Source organism: Leuciscus leuciscus (genome assembly GCF_965113295.1).
Source record: "Leuciscus leuciscus genome assembly, chromosome: 18".
In the NCBI taxonomy this organism is placed as follows: Eukaryota; Metazoa; Chordata; class Actinopteri; order Cypriniformes; family Leuciscidae; genus Leuciscus; species Leuciscus leuciscus.
Window position 1 is genome coordinate 25,962,023 of NC_138742.1, and position 27,478 is coordinate 25,989,500.

Here is a 27,478-nt window from a genome sequence, read left to right on the forward strand (position 1 = left end):
AGGAGGAGCTAACAAAAGAGAAGATGCAAAGAAGGATAGAAACCGCCACTGTGAGTCAGAGCTGCAGCCAGCAGCCTCTCGAGAACGCCAGTTTGATTAATGACACTTCAGCACCTGCAAATCTGAATGAAAACATCTGACATTCACACTCAAGCAGAAGTTAATTTGTTCCCATAAAGATTGTCAATTCAATGAAGAAAATACACTTAAAAAACGGGCTGCGTACTATGTGTACAAACAGTTATAGAATCCAAAAAATGTTTTAATAAATTAAGAAGCAGTTAAGTTATTGTTTTAAACATAAACCTCTCAAAATGTTGCTACATTTAAGCATAAAACAAGAAAAATCTATTTTACAATTTAGAAAAAAAAAGACACATAAAGCAACTTAAAAACTTAAAAAATAACTAAAATACTTTATTAAATACTAATTATTTAGATACTATTCTATTTGCTTTGAAGCCATTTTCACTCAGAAATTGCTAGTAAATTGTAAAAATAATTACAAAGAAACAGCAAGTAACACACTGAATTAATAGTAGACAGACTGAAATAGTATTTTCTTCTAAAACATACTGAGTTTTTAGTGACAAATATCAGAACAATAACCCCAACGCTGAATTGATACAAAAAGAATTTGCGGTATGAAACGGTTGTATCTGACATATTTAAATAATTTCTGAGTTCGGAACCACATAGTACATACTGGTACTACAATATCTTTCTATGACAGAAATAGTAGGAGTATGCGATTCCGAATTCACCCCATGTCTCAGAGCCTGGATCATTTTCAAGATTTAACAAATACTGACAAATAATGCACTTGTTTGAACAGCTTGCAACCAGCCCACAGCTGTCCAATTATATGATATTACTAATTCATAGTGGAAAGAAAGATACCTGTGATCTACGACAATTGGCTGATTAAACGATCCCAAGGTAATTTCAACTGGGTTACAGTAAAATTATGGAAATGCTCAACCTGGGAAATTATAGACAAATTGTAGCTATTTGGGAAGATGGGAAGTTAATCAAACAAAGCAGTTAGAACTCAGGAGAAACTTTATATCATTTATTTGGGGTGTGGCGAGATCTCGTGCTCTCACAATATCAGCATGACAGAGTTCAGTTTGTGTCTCAAATTTCAAAATGCAACAGCATTGTTTTGCATTTTGTGATAACGGAGATGACTCACAGCAAACAAAGACGATAGCATAGCGAACCCAAGTGCAGTTTATTTATAGTGAAAATCGAAAATCCAAGAACATTGATTAAACTATGAACAAAATCCAAACCATGAAACAATGAACAAGAACTTGACATTACATTAAACAGACCTGGAGAATGGAAACATAGAACAGCAACTTACTTAATTCAAAACAACTAAGGCAAACATGAGGAGGGGAACACATGATGATGAAAACCAATGAGAACATGACACATGCAACAAAGGAACCAATGAAAACAAGACACCTGTCACAAATTAGCTCAAGGGAAATATGAATAATTAATTATAACTCATAGTTAATTATAAATATTTGGATCAGTTAATATAATTAACTTGATGTAGCAGAATTAATGTTACAATCAGTTAAATTAGCCTGTTCATCCAGTGAACACTCATCTATCAACTCTCGTGGCCACAGAAAAATAACATGGGTGCACAGAGAATAAAAGACTATTTTTTTCCAGTAATTTATTTCGATTTCTTAAAAATAGTGTTACAATTTTGTCTCATATAGTCCTCGTGAACTCAATATTGTGTATTGTCTAATCTCGTAAGCTAAGTGTTTCATCACACCATTATTATGTATCATCACCAGTAGCTGTAAAAGCCTGTTCACACCAAGACGATAATGATAATGAACAATTTTTGTCCTGCTGATGAACGATAAAAACATTAACAGCCAATCAGAATCCCTCTTGCTTTAAAGAGCTTGAGCATTTAAAGTGGCAGACAAGCCCTTATAAAAAACAGAACAATACTGCGTTGGTGATGCTATCTAGTTATCATTATATAGCTATCATTCTTGGTGTGGCCTCAACACCTTCATACAGGCCATTATAGGATGTCAACAAACATCATCACATTTTTTAGACACATAATGACAAAACTGCAATGCTCATGCAAATACAATGAAAGTTATTTAGATAATTACAGAGAATATGAGGTTGAAATAATAAACTCATTGTCTAAATCAGACAGCAATGTTTGCCGTTTCCTCCACTTGCCTTTTTTCTAGAGTGTCTTGTGTGTGTTTAACATGGTGACATGATCACTGGACTCAGTGAGATTGAGATCCATCCCCCTGTTTGTATAGAGGGAGATAGAGATGTGCGAGAAGCTTGTGTCCGTGTCTCTTCTCTGGGGTGAATGCATACGCTCAGAGGACAAGAGACACTTTGCTTTTTATGGGACCCATTATCTTCACTGCACTCGCACTGATTTTACAGCTCTCTGAGATACTCCTGCTGTTTTATCTGTGCGACTGCCAGAGCACATATTGTAAATACAACAGAACAAATAAACAGATACAAATACAATAGAAGTCTGGCTCAGATAAAGCAGTCTGCTCCGAGTGGATATGATGTCTAGAAATAATCAGATGTAATCAGCAGAATGGACGTCTATTTTGTCCATTTCGTTTGCCAAACAAACTCAATGGATATGAAACATTTGACTTACTCAAAGTTTTAGCGAGCACAGATAAACTGGATCAGGATGAGTGATCTAGGAACAGAAGAAGCAGAAATGGACCTGCTCCAAAGGACTCTTTTGGCAGACCAAATCAAACCTTTGGAGATGCGTCTAGATATGACTGTTGAATTCCATAATGATAATTGCCTCAAGGCATCTGCCCAACTTCTCTTGTACAGTGTGGGAGGAAATTCTCTATGCAAACCACACATCAACACTTTGCATTCACTGTACATGTGTTTTTGCTTCTTAAAGATGCTAATTGTCCATGATGATCCATTTTATGACATTGAAGTTTGCATATCGACTATATGAAGTCTTTGAACATAAAAAAAAAGAAAGAGAACAAAGAAATAATGAATGATACTTTGAAAATAAAGGCCATTGACATTTTCTTTAGCAGTGTGACACTAATTTCATGATCATTAGACCCATTTCACCCCCTTTCCCATTCTCATTACTGTAACGCAAAAACCTCATTCTTATTACAAAACAAAAGCAATGCATAAAAATGTAAACTGTGAAGTTGCACAGCTTTTAATTAGTTAAGTAATTTTTAAAGTTAAGTAACATTTCCTCCCATGTTTAAAAAAAAAAAAAAAAAAAAAAAAAATGCTTTAAACATTTTGTATTTTATTTTACATATTCTTCTCTCATGTTCGAAATAAAGACTTCAATCAATCAATCAATCAATCAAGTAAAAATATAGAATGACAGTAATTGTACTGTTATAAAAAAAAACTGTATTACAGAAATGAGAATCTAAAGAGAATCACAACTGTGAATAATGGGAAACAAAAGATGTCAACATCTGGAATATGTATGATCAGTTAAAAGTGGGAATGTGCTTAATTGGTCTATATATTACAATTAAGCACATTCCCATATTTACTGCTACAATGTCAAAATGAATCTTTATGGTCATTCACAGGCTTGATATTCTTCATGCAAAATATAATCTCTTTATTCTTTCTTTTGTTCTTGGTGGTTTTCCATTGTTGTGAGATTCACTGCTTTATTGTTGTTAACAAACATGCCCAATAAAAAAAATAAAAAAATAAAACAGACTAAAAACCAATTATGACACAACTATTACAAATAAATCAAATGATCACTGTAAGTCCTCTATTAGGTACATGGTCTTATACTCAAACTGAGGTAAACTTATTCGTGATAGCAGGACACTTCTGGCAACACAAAAGCTATACGTCATGCCAAACGTTTGGCTGAACAGAAACTAGAGAGAGAGTGGGTAGTCTCTACAGAATCAGAGCTCACAGTTATGCCATGGTGCACAATATTGCTCAAAACAACAGAATAATATTAACAAGAAACATTGTTTTGTGTCCTTGTATTTAGATAAAAGGACTTTGAATACAGTTTGACATTGTGTCCTGATTTGATTTTTAATATGTCCAGCAATGTTACAGCCATTTTAATAGTTTCTTCAATCTTGCAGTTATGTTTGCATAATAATAACTTGTATATGTGCCAGTGTGGCATCATTAAATATTAGACAAGCTGACCTTTTACTGACAGGATCAGTTACCAGGAGAAAGATGGTTTCTCTTAGAAAATGAAAAAGTTTCCTCATCATCAGCAATCCAACATAATTTCATTTGTATTCTAAATAGGACCCATTAAGGATTGATTACAAGATTAACCTTCCTGCTGCCTCGAAACAACAGCTAATTAATATCTAAATATCATAAAATGCACATACATGTATAGAGTTGGTCAAAAAAAGTCTGGAACACTTAAGATTTTTTTTGGAAAAGGACTCTTATGCTTCCCAAGGCTGCATTTATATGATCAAAAATGAACTCTTTTCTGTTTTAATATATTTTAAAGAAAGTAAAACTGTATCTATTCGCAGCAGCGTTCTTTATTAACACACTCAAAACATAACAAATCACTCAAATATATATATGAATCTCTGAGACAGTCGGAAGCTGTAAAGAGGCTGTCATCGTCATATTTGACAAGATGAACCAGGTTTAAAAAGTCCCTTGTATGGCCCTCGAGGGAACGATCCCCCTGGGAGAGGAGGAGAAGCTGGACCGCTGCTGTTTTCATATTTCTGTCACAGCTGGCTGACGCGGAGAAGAAAATAAAGCTGGATCTATTCGCAGCAGCGTTCTTTATTAAGACACTCAAAAAGAATCAAATCAATCTAAAAAAACACGGACAAAACCGTCAACTTTAAGGGCAAGACTATGGAACGAAGACTAACTGAAAACAAGCTCAATACATACTAACGCCAACCAATCAACGAAACGATAAACAGGTGCAGTGTCGTAATCAAACAATAAGTCACCAATGAAACAAATGCAAACAAAGGATTTATTTGGACATTTAGAACAGCTAACTGCTAAACTGCTAGATACATAAATACGTTTAGTAACACAAGTAACAGTGGGTGTTAAAGCTCACAAACCTTCTGAATTGTCACACTGTTATGAGTTCTTTCATTGTTTGTAACTGATACCGCTGAAGCTGGTACCTCAGCCTGTTCTGCCTCATAACCTTGTGTGCATAACGTTGACAAACTGCAGCTGTTCAACAAGTCTGCAGTTGACAGATAATGTAAAACGTCACAGTCAGACGACCAAGGACTATTGCCCTCTCTAGCCTTCCCAACTAGCTTCCTATTCCCTTTACACAGCCGTTTGCCAGGACTTTATCCCATACATGAGAAAACTACATAAATAAGCTCACCCTATCTCAGGCCCTCAGCTATGACAAAACTGAGCACAATAATATAGTTATGGAAAATACACTTTTCTGCTTTATGGTGGGATTTATTCAAGGTTCTGCTTTTGTAAAGAGCGTATGGGCTCACTGGAGGGACAAATGTGAGACACTGACCGGGTGACACTTCGGCTCAGCAGGATAAATCCGCTGGAATGGTTGGGTCAGCACTCGTAATGCTTGAATGAGAACCGCAGCCATGAATTTTGCCGTCTAAGGCAGGTATTTTGCCTTATAATTTTATTGCTGTCTAAGAGAGGGAGGACTTTGGCTGATATGATGACAACGTGTTTCTATAGGGGCTCTGCAGATGAAACACTCTATCTGTGATTTATTTTGTTGGGGTTTGATGGCATGCCTTTCGGGGCGTGGTTTTGGATAGAGGGGGTGTGGCTGAAGTTAGCAAAATGCTAACAGCATAACAGCACCACTATGATGTTTAGGACAATTCAGCCCTCTCCAGGGTTATTATAATAAACAGAAATGAAAACTCAAATCATAAGAAAAAAAACAAAAAAACATGTTACTTGAAATAAAACAAACATTTTAACTTGATGTAGGCCTACTAAAATAACTAAAACTGAAATATAAATGATAAAACTTTAATTAAAATTAAACCATAATAGTATCTTAATGTTACTAAAATAATGTCTCCAATACTTTCCCATTATTTAATATTTTCTCTGTGAAAATATTTTCTTGATGAATAAAGCTATACAAGAGACAGTGAGACATGAGAGCTATACATATACTCAAGGGCTGCATCTGAAATTGCATACGTCCCTACTATACAGTAGGAGAAAAACAGTATGACAAAAAAAGTATGACAAATCTATTGGCCCCGATTGAGACCTGGATCAGACCAGATGGCACTGCCACACCTGCTGCCCTCTCCACTAACTTTCTCACACACCCCTCGCCTGACCGGGAGGGGTGGAGGTACTGGTCTGCTCATCCCCAACGATTGGTAATTTGATTCTTTACAATCTCTGTGTGACATCAGCTAATTTGAATAGCATTCAATTACTATCACCACTCCTATTAAAATCCATTTGTAGTCTTTTACTTACAAAATGTAGTCTTTGGCTTACAAGTAGACATGGCAGTTTCTTGGCGGAGTTGGATATGTTACTCTCATCCTTCTCTGAGGATGGTACTCCTCTCGTAGTTCTTGGAGACTTCAACAACAACTTAGAAAAGCCTCAGGCTGCTGAATTCCACACTCTGCTCGCCTCATTTGACCTCAAACAAGTATCTACTGCGGCTACTCACAAATCAGGTAACCAATTGGACCTTATTTACATGCGTTACTGCTCCACTGACACTGGAAACTCCACTGCACACCTCAAATCACTTCCTCCTCACTCTTAACCTCAACCTGTTTCAGGACACAACACACATTCCTCCACAGGTCACCTTTCGGCGAAACCTACGCTCACTCTCACCCTCCCGCCTATCCTCTCTGGTCTCATCCACACTTCCTCCCCCTAATCAGCTCTCATCACTAGATAATAACAGTGCAACTGATACTCTTTTCTCCACTCTAACATCATGCCAGGACAATTTCTGTGCCCTTTCATCCAGGCCAGCCCGCGCCACCCCCTCTGCCCCCTGGTTATCTGAATTCCCTTGCAAACATAGTTCTAAACTAAAAACTGCAGAAAGGAAGTGTAAATCGAAAGGTCCCACTTACCTTGGTCTGTATCAATCCCTCCTCTCTTCCTTCTCAGCTAATGTCTCTACTGCTAAAATGACTTACTACCACAACAAAATTAACAATTCTTCCGACTCTTCTGCTTTTCAAAACATTCTCCTCTCTTCTTATCCCTCCTCCTCCTCCTCCTCCTTCATCAACTCTAACAGCTGACGATTTTGCCACATTCAACAACTACCATCAGTGGCCAATTTACCACACCACAAACTGACACACACATCTTAACAGCTAACACACAAATTTTCCCCTCCTTCTCTCTGCTCTCAGAGGCAGACATCTCCAAACTTATCCTTTCCAATCACTCTGTGGAAAATTACAGACCGGTATCCCTTCTTCCATTAATTGCTAAAACACTTGAAAGAGTTGTTTTCAACCAAGTCTCTACCTTTCTTACACAGAACAACCTCATGGACAACAGCCAATATGGTTTTAAAAGTGGCCACTCAACTAAAACCGCCCTACTCTCGGCTGTTGAAGCTCTGAGGCTGGCAAGAGCAGCTTCCAAATCCTCAGTTCTCATCCTGCTGGATCTGTCTGCTGTGTTTGACAGTTAACTAACCACCAGATCCTCCAGTCAATCCTAAAGACGAAGGGCATCTCAGGAACCGCACTCCAATGGTTCAAGTCTTACCTCTCAGGTAGGTCCTTTAGGATGTCGTGGAGGTGTGAGGTGTCTAAGTCGCAACATCTAGCTACTGGGGTGCCTCAGGGCTCAGTGCTTGGACCACTTCTCTTCTCCATCTACATGTCATCACTAGGATCTGTCATTCAGAAACATGGTTTCTCCTATCATTGTTATGCTGACGACACACAACCTCTCATTCCAACCACAGGATCCGACGGTAGCTGCTCGCATCTCAGCCTGCCTGACAGACATTTCTTGTTGGATGAAGGACCACCACCTTGTACTAAACCTTGCAAAGACAGAGTTGCTTGTGGTCCCGGCCAACCCAACACTACACCACAACTTCTCCATGCAGCTAGGTTCATCATCAATAACTCCATCAAGGTCAGCCAGGAACCTTTGAGTTGTGATTGATGATCAATTGAACTTCACAGACCACATTGCAGAACTGACCGGTCCTGCAGATTTGCCTTGTACAACATTAGGAGGAAAAGGCCCTTCTTATCAGAACATGCTACACATCTCCTTGTCCAAACTCTTGTTCTATCCAGACTGGACTATTGTAATGCTCTGATGGCAGGTCTTCCAGCTTGCACTGTCAAACCTCTGCAACTGATCCAGAATGCTGCAGCTAGAGAGGTCTTTAACGAGCTGAAGAGAGCACACTTCACACCTCTCCTCATAAAATTGCACTGGTTGCCAATTGCTGCTCTCATCAAATTCAAGTCACTGATGCTTGCCTACAGAACAACCACTGGCTCTGCTCCCTTTTACCTAAACTCATTACTCCAGACTTATATTCCAACCAGAAGCTTGCGTTCTGCAATTGAAAGTCGCCTCGTGGTGCCATCTCAAAGAGGCACAAAATCACTTTCACAGACCTTCACCTGGATTGTTCCCTGCTGGTGGAATGACCTGCCTAACTCAACCCGAGCTGCTGAGTCCATAGCCATTTTCAAGAAACGACTGAAGACGCATTTTTTTTCTGCAACATTTGATCCATTAATACTAACACTTTCTTTTCTTTTCTATTTTCCTTCTTTTCTATTCCATATCTATTAAAAAATGACGTCTACTGCGTTAGACTAAACTGGGAATGGTCACAGCCAGAGCCATAGAGAGAGAGAGTTGCGACACTCTTTGATGTCGCCGCTATGGCTGTCACGTGGTTCATGTAAGCCCCAATAGTTCCAAAACGTACGCTGGCTGTCATGTTCTTCTATGGGACAGACAGCAGCGATTGCATTATTGAACGGTAAATATAAAATAAAACACACACCCAAGTACTTTTTCAGCTGTTATTGCATTATTGCATTTTGTTAATGTCAGTTTTGCATTTTGAGATAAGTTTTAAGCTATATTTTTGGAGGGAAAAGCTTAGTGTTCATGTTCGCATGGGTAGTAGCACTGGCTTTAGCGGCTCTAACTTAACTTTTCCATATCATTCATCTGATGATGGACGTCTCATGATATTTATTTTAGCACAACTGGGCTGTATTGATTCCCGTGATTTTGCTTATAAATTTTGATTCAGCCATTAGCCTACCTTCGTGATCACGCAAAGAGGTCTGCCGTGGCGGTCCGTTCAGAATTCGCTTAGAAGCTAGCTCACTTCTTCTGATGAAAGTGGCCACCCCCAGGACCACAACGTGAAACATGATCATGTTAAGACTAAGAATATTATTTTAAGATTAAGGCCATACACATTATCAAAACTATAACAGATTAAAAACGAATTTAAGCATGGCTGATACAAATGAAGGTTTTCAAATAAAATAATTTTTATTAAACAATGACAGACAACAAAAATGTGTGCTTGTGTGTGTTTACAAGAAAAACAAAAACCAGGGGCAGGTGATCCATGAAACAGACAGGACTGGTGATGGCCATAACAATCCTAAAGGTCCAGCATTGTTCTCACAAGCCGCTTCACTCAAGACAATAATAACATAATGAAAAGTTAGTATATCCCAAAAAATTAAATTAAATAAAAGTTGCTATAAAGGTGGTAGCGATTCATTACCGAACTCTTAGCTGACGAAGTCGCGCTAGCTAACTAACGTTAGCTAGCAGGCAGTGCTTGAAAATTGGTTGAAACAACCAACATAAAATATAAATAATTACGCTGTGCATGTACAAATGAAGACCAGTATAAGCATCGCAAAGGGCCTCTGATACAATATAGACAGTTGACAATTCAAAAGAGGTCGATATTTCGGCAACTTACAGTAACTCTGGAACAACTCGACGTGCAGCAATGTAAGTGAATGGTGTCCAACGCCCAAATGACAGTGTTTGGAACTATTCCGACCTTCATATCCCGGAAGTAGGCGGTTAAAAGCGCCGCCATTATTTACAACGGAGGTCTATGGGAGTGTCGCAACTCTCTCTCTCTATGGCTCTGGTCACAGCACTTACCTTTTGTTAGTTTAATTGCTTCTATTATTCTCCTCATTTGTAAGTCACTTTGGATAAAAGCGTCTGCTAAATGACTAAATGTAAATGTAAATGAATCATGCTTTTAGATTTCTGTCATTTAGGGTACAAATATGCAGGGGCCCCTTCATGATGATTGATATGATACAGTATATGTTACAGCAGGGCTCTGATCCTACAGTGTGAAGGGTCCCCTTCATGGCTAATAATAATTTAATTTAATTTAATTTAATTTAATTTAATTTAATTTAATTTAATTTAATTTAATTTAATTTAATTTAATATAAAATAAAACACTTTTATAAACCCTGTGTCCTGTTGTCAGATTGACATCCATGAAAAATGCAATCGTAATAATCCTGCATTTAAAATCCTACTTTGAAGACAAGATACACTCTTATTTCTCATTTTCATATGACGACTAAAAACATCTTCCAGAACATTTATCACAGTTGCACTGCTATTGCATCACTCACAGGGATTGTAAGGTGCTCGATCACAGTAGAAACCTTGAATGAGGATGAAGATTGCAGTGGTGAGTGTGATTCAGAGCAGTGGAATCAGCAGCAGTCTGACCTGGGGCTCTTCCCAGCCTCTGCTTCATCATCCGCCTCCTCACGCTCAAAGAGCAGTAGCTCTCCCTAATTAAATTGTTTTAATTAAATTAACGAGCATCACAAGCCAGACTCCAGCTGACCAACTTCAACCTTAGTTCAACTCATAAATCACTCAAATGATTGCATTCTGGTTTGCCGATAGGGCAGAAATAACAAAATGTCATGTTTGATTTGATGAAATCGTTAAATATCATGATTCTGTCCAGACAAGTGTTAGGGATGTAAAGTGCTGTCAGTGATTCAGTTAATCTCATGTTGTGTCCACCGTTGTAAGACTAGATTTTTTTCCTATGCAGTTGCTAGGGTGTTGCAAGGATGCTCTGGCAGCAATACAAGTCTATGGACATTTGTTGTCCATTTAATCACCCAACAGAAGAAAATCTTTAAGTCCAGTTGCTTAACCCTGTAAAGACTGACATATGAAAATAATAGTCAGAAAAAAATAAATATATATTGTTAAAGTAGGGGAAGACCTCTCTTTAACAAGCTGCATGATTTGACATATTGTTCATCCAGTTATGCAGTTTAATAATAGGGTTTAAATGAATGACCTTTTGTATGAGTAATAATATTAATAATAGTGATGCTTGCATTGCCAAACACCAGTAATTATGTACTGAGAATGACAGACAGGGCTTAATGTGTATTTAATCATTCAAATATTTCAAAAGTACCATTTAAACGAGCTGTATAGGCTTATTGCTTTTTGAACTGTAAAAAGAGAAAAGAGAGAGAGAGAGAAATAAACAGAGGAAGAGACGGCGAAAGACTGACAAATAGTCAAAAAGCATAAAGGAGTATAAAGGGAAGTTTAGTTCAACAGCATAAGCGTGACATTTTTGGACTGAATTCTAATACAAACCAATTATTTGCTTATTATGTAATGCAAGGTACTCAAAATACCATTGTAAAACATCATACCTTTAGTGCTTTTTTTTATTGTTTTTTAACCAATCTAAAGGTCATTTTGGTCAAGTCAGTCAAGTACCTGCAGCACACTTTTTTTAGCGTCTCGTTTCATGAGAATCTCATTGCTGCTCCTCGCTGTCACGCTAAGAATGATTGTCACCGTGAACTTTTTCTTGACACAAACTGTTGCCTGACGAATTAGCAGACATGACACCATAACACCAATTAGAAAATGAGAAATGAGTTAACACATTTGAGTTTAGTTGATACTTAGATGTCGCTTGTTGGCAAAAAAGACACAATTAGTGATAGAAAATCATCCTTAAAACTAAATATTGTAACGGATAGTAGACTGAAGGCTAACAGAGTTGAACCCATGTGCAGTTGAACCCACAAACAGAACTAAGACACGACATAAACATGAGCACTAGAACTTGACTTGAACATGACTATAACAGACTTGACAAACTCACCAACAGCGGGTTACACAAACAAAGCTAGACAAGAGACAATGGGAACACGAGAGCTACATATACTCAAGGGCTGCATCCAAAATCGCATACTTCCATTCTATATAGTAGGCGAAAAACAGTACATGACGAAGAAAAGAATTATGTCAGAATTCATAGTATTCATAAAAGTGTAGGCAAACCGTACCCAGATGACCTACTACTTCTGGCGAGATCCTGAAGTGTGTATACGATGAACACTTTACTATCCCATGAGGCCGCGGGAGAGGATTTGTGAATGACAGTGAAGTGACGCAACCAGGGGGGCAGGGTTTCATAAAATATTGAAGCTTCCCCGGGCGCCACCATTGATTAGCGGACCCCCACCTGCTGTTAGTATTCCATTGACTCCCATTCATTTTGGCGTCACTTTGACAGCGAATAACTTCACATCTGAGGCGTTTAAAGACTCTATTTGTCCATTATTTATTTCTAAAGAAACACGAAAATGTATAAAATGCTCCATTACCTTGTATCTTACGTTATGGCCCCGTAGAAGCAGTTTTTGTAAAAATAGGCTAACGATTGCGTCATAACCACGCGACTCTCTGTCGCACAGTAGAGAGATTACCGTATGGACAGGAGGAGAAGCTCGCGGGCAATCGGGGGGACGTGGAGGCAAAATGACAAAATAATTAATCAGAATACATAGCAAAAGTTTCTCCTGCTCTCAGCTCATGGACAGCTCCTACTCACACTCTCCATCTCTGCAAGTTTCGGAAGGGAATGATTCAGATTTCTCTTGGCACAGCTACTAGTAGACAGACGGGTTGCTCACGTCACATATACGTCGTCAAGCTCAGTTTGAGTCTGCGCAGTACGCTCGACCCCCAGGAAGTGAGTGCTTCTAATTGACTTTACTTGTCTCCGTTGAATCCAATGGGGTCACTGTGTCCAGTTTATATACTGTCTATGGACGCAACTGACACTGGTAGATCACGTGATAATGACAACCTGGCAAATGTAGTACATCCAGATTACACTACACACACTCATACTATATAAAACACACTTTTTTAGCGGTCTTGAAATAATTATTCAAAATAAGGACATACTCAAGAGAGTATTCGAGACTTAGGCTTACGATGCTTTTGGGAAACGCAGGCCAGAACAAAACATATGAAGCAAAGGAAGCACATGACAGGAAACATTAGAACTTCAAAATAAAAGACTTTGAAAACATGAACAAAAAATCTATAACAGACGTGACAATATACATTTACTGAACAGTGTTTAAATACAATAAAACTAATTTTCAGAGAATAAATCTTCATTTGTCTTACCCGTTGACATTTTTTTTGCTTACATTTTTTATAATAAAAAAAAAAGGTTTAAACTATGTACATAGGTCTTAATATCTTGCACATTTTTATTTAAAAATAAATGTATCTTGTCTTAAGGATGCTTAGATATTTTTTCCAAGAGAACAAGACAAAGATACTGATTACAAAACAGATTTTTTTCTTTTCAATGTAGCTGTGACTGCAGACTATATTTCTGTACCTCAGCAGCACAGTCACAAATAGCAATGACAGCAAGCAAAATACGACAGAAACAGAAAGCTGAACACAGACCGACTATCAGCCGAAACACAAAGTGACAAAAATTTAATGGAAACTATAACCATTCTGTATGCCATTACTGTCAAACGCAAGAAGAATGAGAAGAATCTATACTGTAGTCCCAATAGTACAGAGGAGCTTAATATCAAGATCCTACAGCTCACCACATAATGCCAGAGGATGCAGGAACAGGAAGTCCCGCTGTAAAAAACAAACCGTCTGAGACAGTGAACACGTACTAGACAGTCAGGACATCACACACTCGGACATGAGGACATGCACTGGCTGAAAACTCCTTGTTCTCCAGCAAGGCCAACTGCATGTTTTCATCTTTACTTTTTGTTCTGTTACTGCTGATCAGTGTTTAGTAAGAGTTTTCATTATGGCTGTCAAATGGATTACAAACTTTAATTGTATTAATTGGATGATATGCCAATTGTTTAATTGAATTAATCACAACTAGCCACATAAATTAAATTTGATGAGATAGTTAACTATGGTAATTTAATAGCATTACATTATTGTGGCAGATTAAATCTTTGAATATACAAATAAAAGTGGCATTTAAAGTCTGTGGAAGCCCTTTCTTGAACTTTCTTGGACAGTCCAAAGTGAAATTACGATGTCAAGACTTGTGAAGAATCCATACGACATCGGCTCCGGCTCCTATCTCACACGTAGATGCATTCCGGAATTGTTAAAAGGGTCTGATACCAGGATCAAATTCCTAGCTTGCATTGACACAGAAGGCTCTCTGTAATTTTAAGGAATTAAGGGGCCATTCACACATAGGGGAATGTTCTTGCAATCCGTCTTTTGGCCATTAAAAATTCTGCCAAATGTATTTTTTCATGCGTAACTATCAATTTAAGTAAAAAAAAATAAATAAAACTGACATAAAATACTTTTAGTTTAGAAATGAAAACATGCATCATACAACATATTCAACATTCAATCACAACTGAAATTGCTAAAAACATTAGTGTTTTTTCTAATCGCTTAACTCTGGTAGGTTATGGGATGTTCCTACTATTTATCCTCAAACGTACGCCCATATTAAAAACAGATCTTGTCCTTAGGCATTTCATTACTGATGGTTGAACATTTCCGCTGGAACGGCATCTGATTGAGCTCAGTGAGATGAAAATGAGTGTTCCCCGCACATCCCAGCGGCTCCAGACCGCTCTGTTTGCCATTTAATGAGGGTTTTTTTGCGGCCCTTGGGCCGAAGCTGGACGCACAAACAAATGCGAGGGTGGAAACTATTCAAAGACTATAAAACGACTGCTCACATCACATATACTAAATCAGCTCTCAGATTTGTAGATTACAACTGAAATGTCACACATACTCGAGGACTCGAGGATATTTAATTTAATTTTATCAATCAATAAATTCCTCTTGAAACAAACTTTGTTGTATTATTTTAATTTAATACTGTGAAGCTGCTTTGATACAATCTGTATTGTGAAAAGCGCTATACAAATAAACTTGACTTGACTTGACATACTAATTTCAAATCAGTGTATGACTTATACTCAAACAAAATTGTAACACTGTTGTACAACAAACATTTTCACAAACCACCCCCCTAATATAGCTCTGGGTGGACTCCTTTTAACAAGTTTCATGGGTTTGTTTTAGCCTCAGTGCTTTATCCTCAAGATAAAGCTGATGTTCCTCATTAATTACGAATTTAATGTTTCAGTTTATTGTCACCGCTATGGCTCTTCAATTAAGCAGCTGTTTTTACGGAGGGCAATACGGCTTCACTGCACCGTGACGAACAGGCGCACAACCACACCCTCTTTTCAGAGACACACATTAGCCAAATAAGCTAGTTTCACACTGGCTTCCTCTACTCGTGGATGGATGTCACTGATGCAGATATGGTCACATCTGAGGTACAACTTCTGGGTAGGAGCTAAGGCTCTACCTAAGCTGATGCAGAATTAGTATGGTTAGTGCTGGTTTGGTGGTAGACTGATTAGAGTATGGTGTTACCAATGGAAAGGTCATGGAACAGTGTTCTAGATATAAATTTGATATTGATATGAGGGTAGATAGGCAGGCATAGATTCAGAGGCGTAAGGTACTGTAAGTAGTACGTACAACAATGCAACAATAATAAAACAATGGATTGACATTTACTTTTTACTTTTGATACTTAAGTACTTTTAAAAACGAGTACTTTGTACTTTTACTTAAAGGAACCGCATGTAAGAAATGTATTTCAATTAATCATAAAATGGCCCTGATATGTCACTAGACATTAAGAAATCATGTTCATTTCAAATACTTATATCACTGACAACAGTAGTCCGGCCAGGATATTGTCATTTAAAAGTGAAGTTGCAGCCCTCAACTGATGTTGATGTTGTCATGTTGTGTTTTGGCCTGATGCTCCACCCTCCACCTATCTACCAATCACGAAGTCAGTAGTGTTTCGGCATCCGGGTTGCCAGCTCTGCTCTAGTTACCACAGCTGCAGCTACAAACGTGTCGGATAAAAAATGTCTAACGTTACGAAACCTAAAAGACCTCGTTATGAATCCGAAATACGTCGTGACAAAGTCCGAAAAAAAAACGTACTGTGTAGGACTCGTCACTTGCCATTAGAAGCTCCTTGTAGCAGCCTACGTTCCTGCTGGATCCTGCAGCCTAACTGGCAACCTCGAGTCAGGGGGGAGGGGGAGGGGGAGGGGGAGGGGATACACCGCTCTACAGTAATTTGAAAGTGATTGCAGTACCAGTTTTGGCCACAATCTTACATACGTTTCCTTTAAGTAAAAATTGGTCTTTACAACTTTTACTTGTAACGGAGTAATATTTGACCAGTAGTATCTGTACTTTCACTCAAGTATAAGTTGTGTACTTTGTCCACCTCTGAGTTACCAATGGAACAGGAAATTCTATTCCCAGGAAATGTGTGTTCATAAAAATGCTTTGGATAGCGGGTTTGCCAAATGTGTAAAAGTAAATTCTGACTTAGATTATTAACATGACTTGACTTCAAATTACTTTTCTTCAAATAAGATTGCAAAGCGTAATCTTTCAGCAGTCAGTGGGGTACAACATTGTTAAGCTCATTGGTTCTTGCGTGTCACGTGACTTGTCATGATGTCATAAAGTGATCGTATTACCTCAGAATACTTTGATTAAACCACTGGACTCCTTTTATGTCTTATTTATGTCCAACTTCTAGCTTTAAACTTTTGGACCCAATTGACTATGTATGGACAAAACAGCAAGATACTATAAAATCTCTCATTTGTGTCCGGCAGAGAACAGAAAGTCATACAGGTTTTGAATGACATGAAGCTGAGTAGACAATGTCAGCATTTATACTTTTGGGTGAACAAACCAAGTCGGGACACCTGCATGCAAAACACTATTTTATGGCTCCTGAACACTTTAATATAGAGAATGGCTGTTTTTATCGGGCTTGTCCTGTACGCAGCTTCACAACCATGTAAGGGTAAGAAGCAGCTTTGACATTCTGCTAAAAATCAGATTTTTTGATCTACAAACAAAATTATCACAGAGTTTGAGCGAATGAGGGCAAGTATGATAACTTTGTAAGAACAGTAATTTATTTATTGAGTTTGAGACAAAACACTGTCAATAAGGACACGACAGTGATGGATGGTTCCCAAACTAATGAGCTATATCCCGAAAGGAGGCATTTCTCTTCATAAAGAATGAGAGAGGGGTATTCCACAGCAATTTTGCCCTTTTTTTCTGTCTGAATTGACCTCTCTAACACAATCCCACGGGGCAACTTATAAATAATGTTCTCCTGTCATTAAAAGCTACGATCCATTGTAGTACTGACCATCACTTGTGTCTTATCGAGTGTAATTCATCATAACGCAAAACTGTTATGCGAGACCAGATGGGAACAAGTGTCCATGATGATAAATGACACTAGCTGTTTTATGGTTTCTCTCAGATTTATTATTGGTCAGCTGCATACTGGGAAGATACTGTTTTCATTTTTTAAATGATCATACTAGTTATTTTTAATACATTAGTTACCAATCCGCTGACAGAAACCATAAAATATAGATGAAGGGAAAAGTTTACTTGACATTCTATCTTTATCATCATAGAAAAATCATTGGATAAACATTCCTCATCTTCAACTCCAAAAATGTACCTATATACACAATTCACTGTACTGACAGTAAAACACCAGCAAAATTGTATTTCTTTTCACACATTATGATTACAGGGGCAGATTATTGATTAATTAGAGTTCCTTGCACAATACTATGTTATGACTATAGTTCATTAACATTTTATAGCTACTCATTAGTGATGGGGATGAGACCGCCTATGCCGAGTCCGAGTCAAGACCGAGTCTTTGAAGGGTCGAGTCCGAGTCGAGTCCGAGTCGAGACCGAGTCTTTGAGGAAGCAAGTCCGAGTCGAGACCGAGTCTTTAGGAGTCGAGACCAAGACCATAAAACATGTCAGTTTTCATATTCATGATTTAATATCACCCCAGTTAATAATCAACAGTTAGGCCTACAGACTAAGCTATTATTGGGAGTTGGTTTTCAAATTCAGTCGAGTCCGAGTCAAGACCGAGTCTTTGAGGAAGCAAGTCCGAGTCGAGACCGAGTCTTTAGGAGTCGAGACCAAGACCATAAAACATGTCAGTTTTCATATTCATGATTTAATATCACCCCAGTTAATAATCAACAGTTAGGCCTACAGACTAAGCTAGATTGGGAATTGTTTAGAGGAGGAGTCTTTACGTCTTAATATGGACTATGCTTTTACTATCATTAAAAAAATCCCTACCACATGCATCATCTTCTGCCTATTTTTCTAAACTGCTTCAACAGTGCTGCTCTGTCATCAACACGTCAAGCCCACCCTGACTTTTTTAATCATAGTTAGGACATGCAGAGCAAGTAAAATTTTCTAGTGGTATGTATTCTAGTGGACTAGTGATGGGGACGAGACCGCCTATGCCGAGTCCGAGTCAAGACCGAGTCTTTGAAGGGTCGAGTCCGAGTCAAGACCGAGTCTTTGAAGGAACAAGTCCGAGTCGAGTCCGAGAAAGCAGAAATCGGTCTCGAGACCGGACTCGAGTCCGAGACCGGACTCGAGTACTACATCACTACTACTCATTGGACATTTATTTTCAGAACTTCCGAGATACTGTAAGTAAAACAGACTTCAGAGACAATGGATAAAGATGAGAAAAGGACCCTATAGTTATGTCACTTGTGTCTCCTCTGGCAGTTTCAGATCTCAACAATATTCAGAACTCTGTAATATCAGTGTAAACTTAAGTAGAAAGACCGAATTATCCGAGCTGATGTATCCACATTAAATGTATAGCTCTAACTGAACACCAACGTTTATCTCATTTGATTCTATTGTATTGTTTCTAAGGAATTTTGGGATGTTCTCACGTTCCTCTGTAGCATCAGTAATTACCAGTAACTGGTAATTACTGCAGATTCTTTGAGTTTGAGTTTTGAGATTCAAAGAACATGCAGATTTTGCAGTCTTATATGATGGCTCATTCTTCACATTTCATGTATCAAACACATATGAACATCCACACTTAACACAAGCACCCTAAAAAGGAGCAAAAACAACCCAACCACTTCGATGCCTGAAACCAGAGCTATAAAGGACAAATACACTCAACACATCTTCAAATTTCCTTATATATCTAAGCACAATGTCACACTGTACAGTACTCAAGCTCAAGGTCTGAAGCCTTGATGACACAGCATTTGTCCTTGAGAATGTCCCTTCCTTGTGATCCCCAGTCCTCTGCAGGAGAATCCCAAGAGAGCGAGAAAAAAATGCTTGAGAGAGAGAGAGAGAGAAAGAAAGAAAGCGAGAGAGAGAGCTGCCGAGCATCTAAGGAAGTTCACTTTTCATTCCACTGAGTCAAACTGACACTTCTAGCATCCAATATAACAACCAACTCAAGCGTTAAGCAGAAACACAATATACAGCAACCAATGTGACAGGAAATGTAAAACCAGTTCAATCTGAGAATATTTGAGAAAACAATTGCTGAATTCTCCACTATGGAAATATATGAAGAGCATTTTTATATTTGAGAATAATGGTGATTATCAAGTTTTTTCTAAAGTGTTTTTGCAGAACACAAGATTGAAAAGTGCATTTAAACGAAAGCAAGCAGCATGTATTCTGTTCCCAGCCTCTCTTTGCTGCACCGCAGAGCTCTTTTAATGCACACCATTGTCTGTGTTCTCTCCCTGTGATCCGCTCTTACGGCAGCTGTACCAACGAGGCGCAGCATATTGTCTTGCCGCTGTTTGGTGGTGGAGAGGAGGGTGTCGTTCCCATTGCCCCTCCGGGGAAACACGGCAGCTGTCAGCGGGACTGACCTTTGGAAACTCTCCAGGAAAGAGACCAGCTCCCATTGACGGACGGAGTAAACACCCACCAGCCGACAGCTCTCGGCTGACTTTGCCCTTGCGCACTGTTCCGGGACCAGCTTTCCGTGAGGGGTCTGTGACTCCAGCCTTTGTGAGGTGTGACAGAAAGCTGACCCAAAATCAGTGTGCAATACAAGTTCAACTAAACTAACCGATAAAAGCTGATAGAGACGCGCCGACTGGGACAAACACTCCAAGCTCGGGACCATTGCAGCCCTTCCAATCAAACATCTTTAAGCATCACTAGGGATCACTTTGGAGAGCACTTTTCTTCAGACTCAACCTATTAAAAGATGCTTTAGAAGAGTTACCCAAGACTAACATATGTATGAATCACACTGCAGTACTCTAGTATTCAGCGAGGCCACTCTCGAACGGGCTTCCCTCTCCGTTGCACGATTAAGTCATAACCATCTAGTGCCCTGGGCAATCTTTCCAGAATCCAGCACAGCACAGCCCACCTTCCCGTATCCGGATTATCCCATTTTGCAGCACCTCTGAGAATAAAACACATTGATAAACCACACACCTGACTGCAGTGATCTCCTCGGTCCTAATCCTCAATGAGCGTCTGGGCCATACAACAGCGAGGCACTTAAGGGTTAACGTTTCAGCGGCGCGTGGATGTCTCCTGCTCGTGCTCTTCCATCAGCCCGAGAAACTGCAGTCATTCCCCCTCTCCACTCGTTACTGCAGCACTACACACACACACACTCCAGTGAACACACACATACACCCCTCCCCTCCTTCTGTGCGCTTTCTCTGCCACTTTCTCTCTCCCACAGAGAAATCCCCCCCCCCCCCCCTCTCAAATACACACACCCTTTCCCTCTCTCTCTCCGTTTTCCTTCCCCCACCCTTCCCATTCCATCCTCTTCCTAAGCTGCCTGATTGGAGATGCTGCTCACACAGCTCTGCATACATCCCGCTTCTTTTTTCTCATGTCTCCGTCTCTTGCGCTGTGGGGTAATCAGCTCGGGTCAATATGAAACACTGCCATGCCGTCCTCATCAGACTCACTGACCTCAAAACACCCTGTTGTTTTTCACCGAAATGTAGTCTGTGAGACTGTAAAATACAATACTGAACGGCTCTCTGGATAGAGGAGGGAAAATGGAGCGATTGAATGAATTTATAAAGAGGGGTGCTGCAGAGGTTTTGCTGTTCACAATATGTTGCAGCAGAGAGAATGAAAGACAGAGGAAAGCCATAAAGATAGAGCGTGAGAATTGCCGTGGACTCATATGTAAGGGATAATGTACAGTCAGCTGTTATTATTGCTAAATAAACTCACTGTACATTATTCCACTTATTACATGACAACTTGCCTAGTAAATAAATATAAAGAGATGCAGAGTGACATGAGAGACATGACACTAGCACACAAGACTGGTACAGTGTTCAGCTTTATACAGGTTAGTGTTATTACAAAAACATATCCGAGTAGAGAATGCCACGATTGACCAATCAGAACCAAGAATTTCAGGGAGCTGTGTATTAAAAATAACAAAATAATCAGTGTTTCAGTACTAATGAACCATAGCTATTTTTTATTATTATTTGTATTTAATAATAATAATAAAACATTCTCTGATCATTTTATCTGTTTACTTGCATGTAATTTCACCATTAACTGATATTAGAGAACCATGAACATGATAATGTAAAAAAAAAAAAAAAATGTTGCCAAGCAGATCTATACAGGTGGAGCTGGGAAGGAGGAGGGTTTCTGAAAGCATACTGCTCTGCTAAGGCAAATGCTGACCAAGTATTTGAAGGTTGAGCAGCGAGCTGATTGGCTACTGATACAGCCGGAACCAATCACCTGTGCCCTATAGAGAATGATGTGATTGCAAGCAGATTAAGTTAAGGACTATCAACCTGTGCCATCTACAGTTTCATGACAGAACTTTGTATAGTTTATGTAAGGGATAATGTACATCCAGCCGACTGTTGTTGATGTACATTATCCCACTTATTACACGGCTACTTGCCACATAATTAAATAATTAGACACAAAATATTGATCTGAGTCTAAATATTTTATTATCTCTTTAAACGCAAAGCTTCCATGGAGAGAGCAGTAAAGAGCGGTAAGTTCAAACAAGACGGACATTTAAGGGATACGGTATACAGTCATAACACTTATTACACAGAATTTCATCCCATAAATAATTATGGAGATAAGATATATTGATTTCAGATAAAACTGTTTTAAAATCGTACCTGTTTGTTATCCTATAATACAATAGTCACAAAATGCAGGCAGCAGGGATTTTGGCCCACTCCTCCATACAGACCTTCTCCAGATCCTTCAGGTTTCGGGGCTGTCGCTGGGCAATACGGACTTTCAGCTCCCTCCAAAGATTTTCTATTGGGTTCAGGTCTGGAGACTGGCTAGGCCACTCCAGGACCTTGAGATGCTTCTTACGATTGTTGCCTTTGGCTTGCTCAGTTGGGGATAATTTGGGGATATTTTGGGGATATTTAATCTAATTTTATCAATCAATAAATTCCTCTTGAAACAAACTTTGTTGTATTATTTTAATTTAATACTGTGAAGCTGCTTTGATACAATCTGTATTGTGAAAAGCGCTATACAAATAAACTTGACTTGACTTGACTTACGGAGCCACTACTTAGTTGCCCTGGCTGTGTGTTTCGGGTCGTTGTCATGCTGAAAGACCCAGCCACGACCCATCTTCAATGCTCTTACTGAGGGAAGGAGGTTGTTGGCCAAGATCTTGCGATACATGGCCCCATCCATCCTCCCCTCAATACGGTACAGTTGTCCTGTACCCAAAGAATGATGTTTCCACCTCCATGCTTCACGGTTGGGATGGTGTTCTTGGGGTTGTACTCATCCTTTTTCTTCCTCCAAACACGGCGAGTGGAGTTTAGACCAAAAAGCTCTATTTTTGTCTCATCAGACCACATGACCTTCTCCCATTCCTCCTCTGGATCATCCAGATGGTCATTGGCAAACTTCAGACGGGCCTGGACATGCGCTGGCTTGAGCAGGGGGACCTTGCGTGCGCTGCAGGATTTTAATCCATGACGGCGTAGTGTGTTACTAATGGTTTTCTTTGAGACTGTGGTCCCAGGTCTCTTCAGGTCATTGACCAGGTCCTGCTGTGTAGTTCTGGGCTGATCCCTCACCTTCCTCATGATCATTGATGCCCCACGAGGTGAGATCTTGCATGGTGCCCCAGACCGAGGGAGATTGACAGTCATCTTGAACTTCTTCCATTTTCTAATAATTGCGCCAACAGTTGTTGCCTTCTCACCAAGCTGCTTGCCTATTGTTCTGTAGCCCATCCAGCCTTGTGCATGTCTACAATTTTATCCCTGATGTCCTTACACAGCTCTCTGGTCTTGGCCATTGTGGAGAGGTTGGAGTCTGTTTGATTGAGTGTGTGGACGGGTCTTTTATACAGGTAACGAGTTCAAACAGGTGCAGTTAATACAGGTAATGAGTGGAGAACAGGAGGGCTTCTTAAAGAAAAACGTCTCGGTTACGTATGTAACCCTCGTTCCCTGAGTAGGGAACGGAGACGTTACGTCGGATGACGACGAATGGGGTTTCGCTTAGAAAGCCTGTCATCTTCGAGTATATAAAACGAGCCAATGGCAATGAAATGCCATGGGTCTGCGGAATTTGCATAGCGTAAGTCCGCCCCACCCTGGGGGTATATAAGGAAGTACGCTGGCAACATGCAGATATGTCTTCGCTGAGGAGCCGAGACTGAACTGAGGCGTTTCCCAGCGGTACAGCGGAAGTGGCAGGGAGACGTAACGTCTCCGTTCCCTACTCAGGGAACGAGGGTTACATACGTAACCGAGACGTTCCCTTTCGTTGTCACTCCGAGTTACGTCGGATGACGACGAATGGGGTTCCCAGTGTAATCACGCCACCTCCCGACTGTCTTCCAGTGCCCTGCGTAAGTGTGAGCTCCCTGTCGTGAGACTGGCACGGACGAAGGACTCCTACTTAACACAGGATTAAACCAAGGTACACTGGGAAGCATATCTCAGTGGAAATATGCAATCATGCCCAACCCGAAGGGGGGGACTTGGAATACACATATGACCCCGGAGGGCTGCATATGGAGAAACACTGGGGTATCCAGCCGCAGGTGGAATATTTCAACCCCAGGGGTGGCAAGGTGGCTTGCCAAGGGAAAGACACATGCTCAGAGAGGCTTACAGTGGAAATACACATGTGGGGGTCGCCCAGAGGGGGAACCATGCACATGGAGGCACCTAGCCAAGCGCGAAAGCTGCCGGTGGCAACTCTGGCGTTGACGTCGTCAGTGCTGGAGGAGACTCAGGGCTTATGAGGCTCACCTGAGGAATATCGCACGTATCCCGTCCGTGGAGAGGAATGGCGAGCAAGCGAAGACACCTGAGCAGAATCTAATACCGGCTAGTTGATGCGAGTACATGAGAAGAAACTGGCTCCACTCGGAGATTGTAGAATCTCGCGAATGTGTTAGGTGTCGCCCAGCCTGCAGCTCTGCAAATGTCTGTTAGCGAGGCGCCATGCGCTAGAGCCCAAGAGGATGCCACACTCCGGGTGGAGTGGGCCGTCACACCAAGGGGGCATGGTCGACCTTGCTGCTGGTAAGCCAAAGCAATGGCGTCCACTATCCAGTGAGACAACCTTTGCTTGGAGAGAGCCTTTCCCTTCAGCTTCCCACCATGACAGACAAAGAGCTGGTCAGAGGTCCTGAAACACTGCGTTCTGTCTACGTAAGCACGGAGGGCGCGTACTGGACAGAGCAGTGCCAAGGCTGGGTCTGCCTCCTCCAAAGGCAGCGCTTGTAGGTTCACCACCTGGTGGGAACCTTGGGCACATATCCAGGCCGGGGTCTCAGGATCACGTGAGAGTTAGCCGGCCCGAACTCCAGGCACGCTTCGTCAACCGAAAATGCCTGCAGGTCCCCTACCCTCTTGATGGAGGCCAATGCAACCAGGAGCGCTGTCTTCATAGACAGGAACTTAAGCTCCACTGATTGCAGAGGCTCAAAGGGAGCACTCTGCAGGGCAGTTAAAACCACTGAGAGGTCCCAAGAGGGAACGAGAGGAGGGCGGGGAGGATTCAGTCTCCTCGCTCCTCTCAGGAACCTGATGATCAGGTCGTGCTTTCCAACGGACTTACCTTCGACTGCGTCGTGATGTGCGGCAATGGCGGCAACATACACTTTCAGGGTGGAGGGAGACAGCCTTCGCTCCAACCCTTCTTGCAGGAAGGAAAGCACGACACTGATCGGGCATTTCGTGGGTTCTTGATGTTTAGAAGAACACCAGTTGACGAAGAGGTTCCACTTCAACGCATAGACATGTCTCGTGGACAATGCTCTAGCGGAAGTGATGGTAGCCACCACCGCTGGTGGTAGGGTACTCAAACCTACCTCGTCCCGTCCAGGAGCCTCACGTGGAGGTTCCAAAGATCGGGATGAGGGTGCCATAGGGTGCCCCGTCCCTGAGAAAGCAGGTCCTTCCTCAGAGGAATAGGCCAGGGAGGTGCTGTCACGAGGAGTACTAGTTATGGGAACCAGGTGCGGTTGGGCCAATACGGGGCAACCAATATCACCTGCTCCTCGTCCTCCCTGATCTTGCGCAAAGTCTGCGCAAGAAGGCTCACTGGGGGAAACGCATACTTGCGTAGGCCCCGCAGCCAGCTGTGCGCCAGTGCATCCGTGCCGAGCGTGCCCTCGGTCAGGGAATAAAACAGGTTGCAATGGGACGAGTCGTGGGAGGCAAACAGATCTATCTGAGCGTCCCTGAACTGATCCCAAATCAGCTGGACCGACTGGGGATGGAGTCTCCATTCTCCAGCGAGAGGCCGAAGCCGAGACAGCTCGTCGGCCGCACGGTTCAGCTCTCCCGGGATATAAATGGCTCGAAGCGACCTCAGATGCTTCTGACTCCATATGAGGAGGTGGCGGGCGAGTTGCGACATACGGCGGGAGCGTAGACCACCTTGACGGTTGATGTACGCTACTGTGGCGGTATTGTCTGAACGGACTAGTACGTGTTGACCCCTGAGCAACGCCCGGAAGCGGTGCAGGGCAAGGCGTACAGCCAGCAACTCGAGGCAATTGACATGCCAAAGGCGTTGGGGACCTGTCCAGGAGCCCGCGGCAGCATGTCCATTGCACATGGCGCCCCAGCCCGTGGTGGAGGCATCCGTTGATACAACAACATGCCTGGAAGCTCGTTCTAAGGGCACTCCGGCCCGTAGAAAACTGAGGTTCGACCACGGGGTGAAGGTCTGACGGCAGGCCGGAGTCACTGGGACTCGGAGCGTGCCGTGTTGCCATGCCCACCTCGGGACTCGATCGCGAAGCCAAAGCTGAAGCGGTCTCATATGAAGCAATCCGAGCAGCGTTACTGCGGCTGCGGATGCCATATGCCCCAGGAGCCTCTGAAACTGTTTCAGTGGGACCGCACTCTTGCCCTCGAACTGACGAAGGCAAGTCAGCAGTGACTGCGCGCGCTCGCTCGTAAGCTGCGCGCACATGGCGACCGAGTCGATATCCATACCGAGAAAAGAGATCCTCTGCACGGGGCAGAGTTTGCTCTTCTCCCAGTTGACCCGAAGGCCCAGACGAGCTAGGTGCCGGAGCACTAGGTCCCTGTGTTCGCAAACCTGGTCTCGAGAGTGAGCTAGGATCAGCCAGTCGTCGAGATAATTCAGGATGCGAACCCCGTGTTCCCGAAGGGGAACAAGGGCTGCCTCGACGACCTTCGTAAAGACGCGAGGAGACAGGGCTAGCCCGAAAGGGAGAACCGCGTACTGGTATGCCTGCCCCTCGAAAACAAACCGTAAGAACGGTCTGTGTCGAGGAAGAATGGAGACATGGAAGTAGGCGTCCTTCAGGTCGATCGCTGCAAACCAATCCTGCGGCCGCACGCATTCGAAAATGCGTTTGGCCGTGAGCATCTTGAACGGCATCCTTCTTAAGGGAGCGGTTCAAGACGCGCAGGTCCAGGATTGGTCGTAACCCACCGGTTTTCTTCGGTACAATGAAGTAAGGGCTGTAGAAGCCGGACCTCATTTCGGCTGGAGGGACAATCTCGATCGCACCCTTCGCCAGTAGGGTGGCGACCTCCGCTCTCATGACAGGGGCATTGCCACCGACCATAGTGAAGCGGACTCCCCTGAAGCAGGGAGGAGACCGCGCGATCTGAATCGCGTAGCCGAGCCTGATGGTT

At 41.6% G+C, this 27,478-nt stretch overlaps 1 protein-coding gene across 3 annotated transcripts in view; it reads right to left on the reverse strand.

Moving 5' to 3' along the window:
- syt2a (synaptotagmin IIa) overlaps positions 1–27,478 on the reverse strand; it is a 100,328-nt gene that overhangs the window by 27,517 nt on the left and 45,333 nt on the right. The window contains exon 1 of one of the 3 annotated variants that reach the window (XM_082145188.1): positions 20,787–20,990. The exons of 1 other annotated variant lie outside the window; for it this stretch is intronic. The gene's annotated coding sequence lies outside the window, so the exon portion shown is untranslated. Of the gene's footprint in view, positions 1–20,786; positions 20,991–27,478 lie in introns of those variants that run through there. One more of the 3 variants, XM_082145190.1, reaches the window with a different exon arrangement.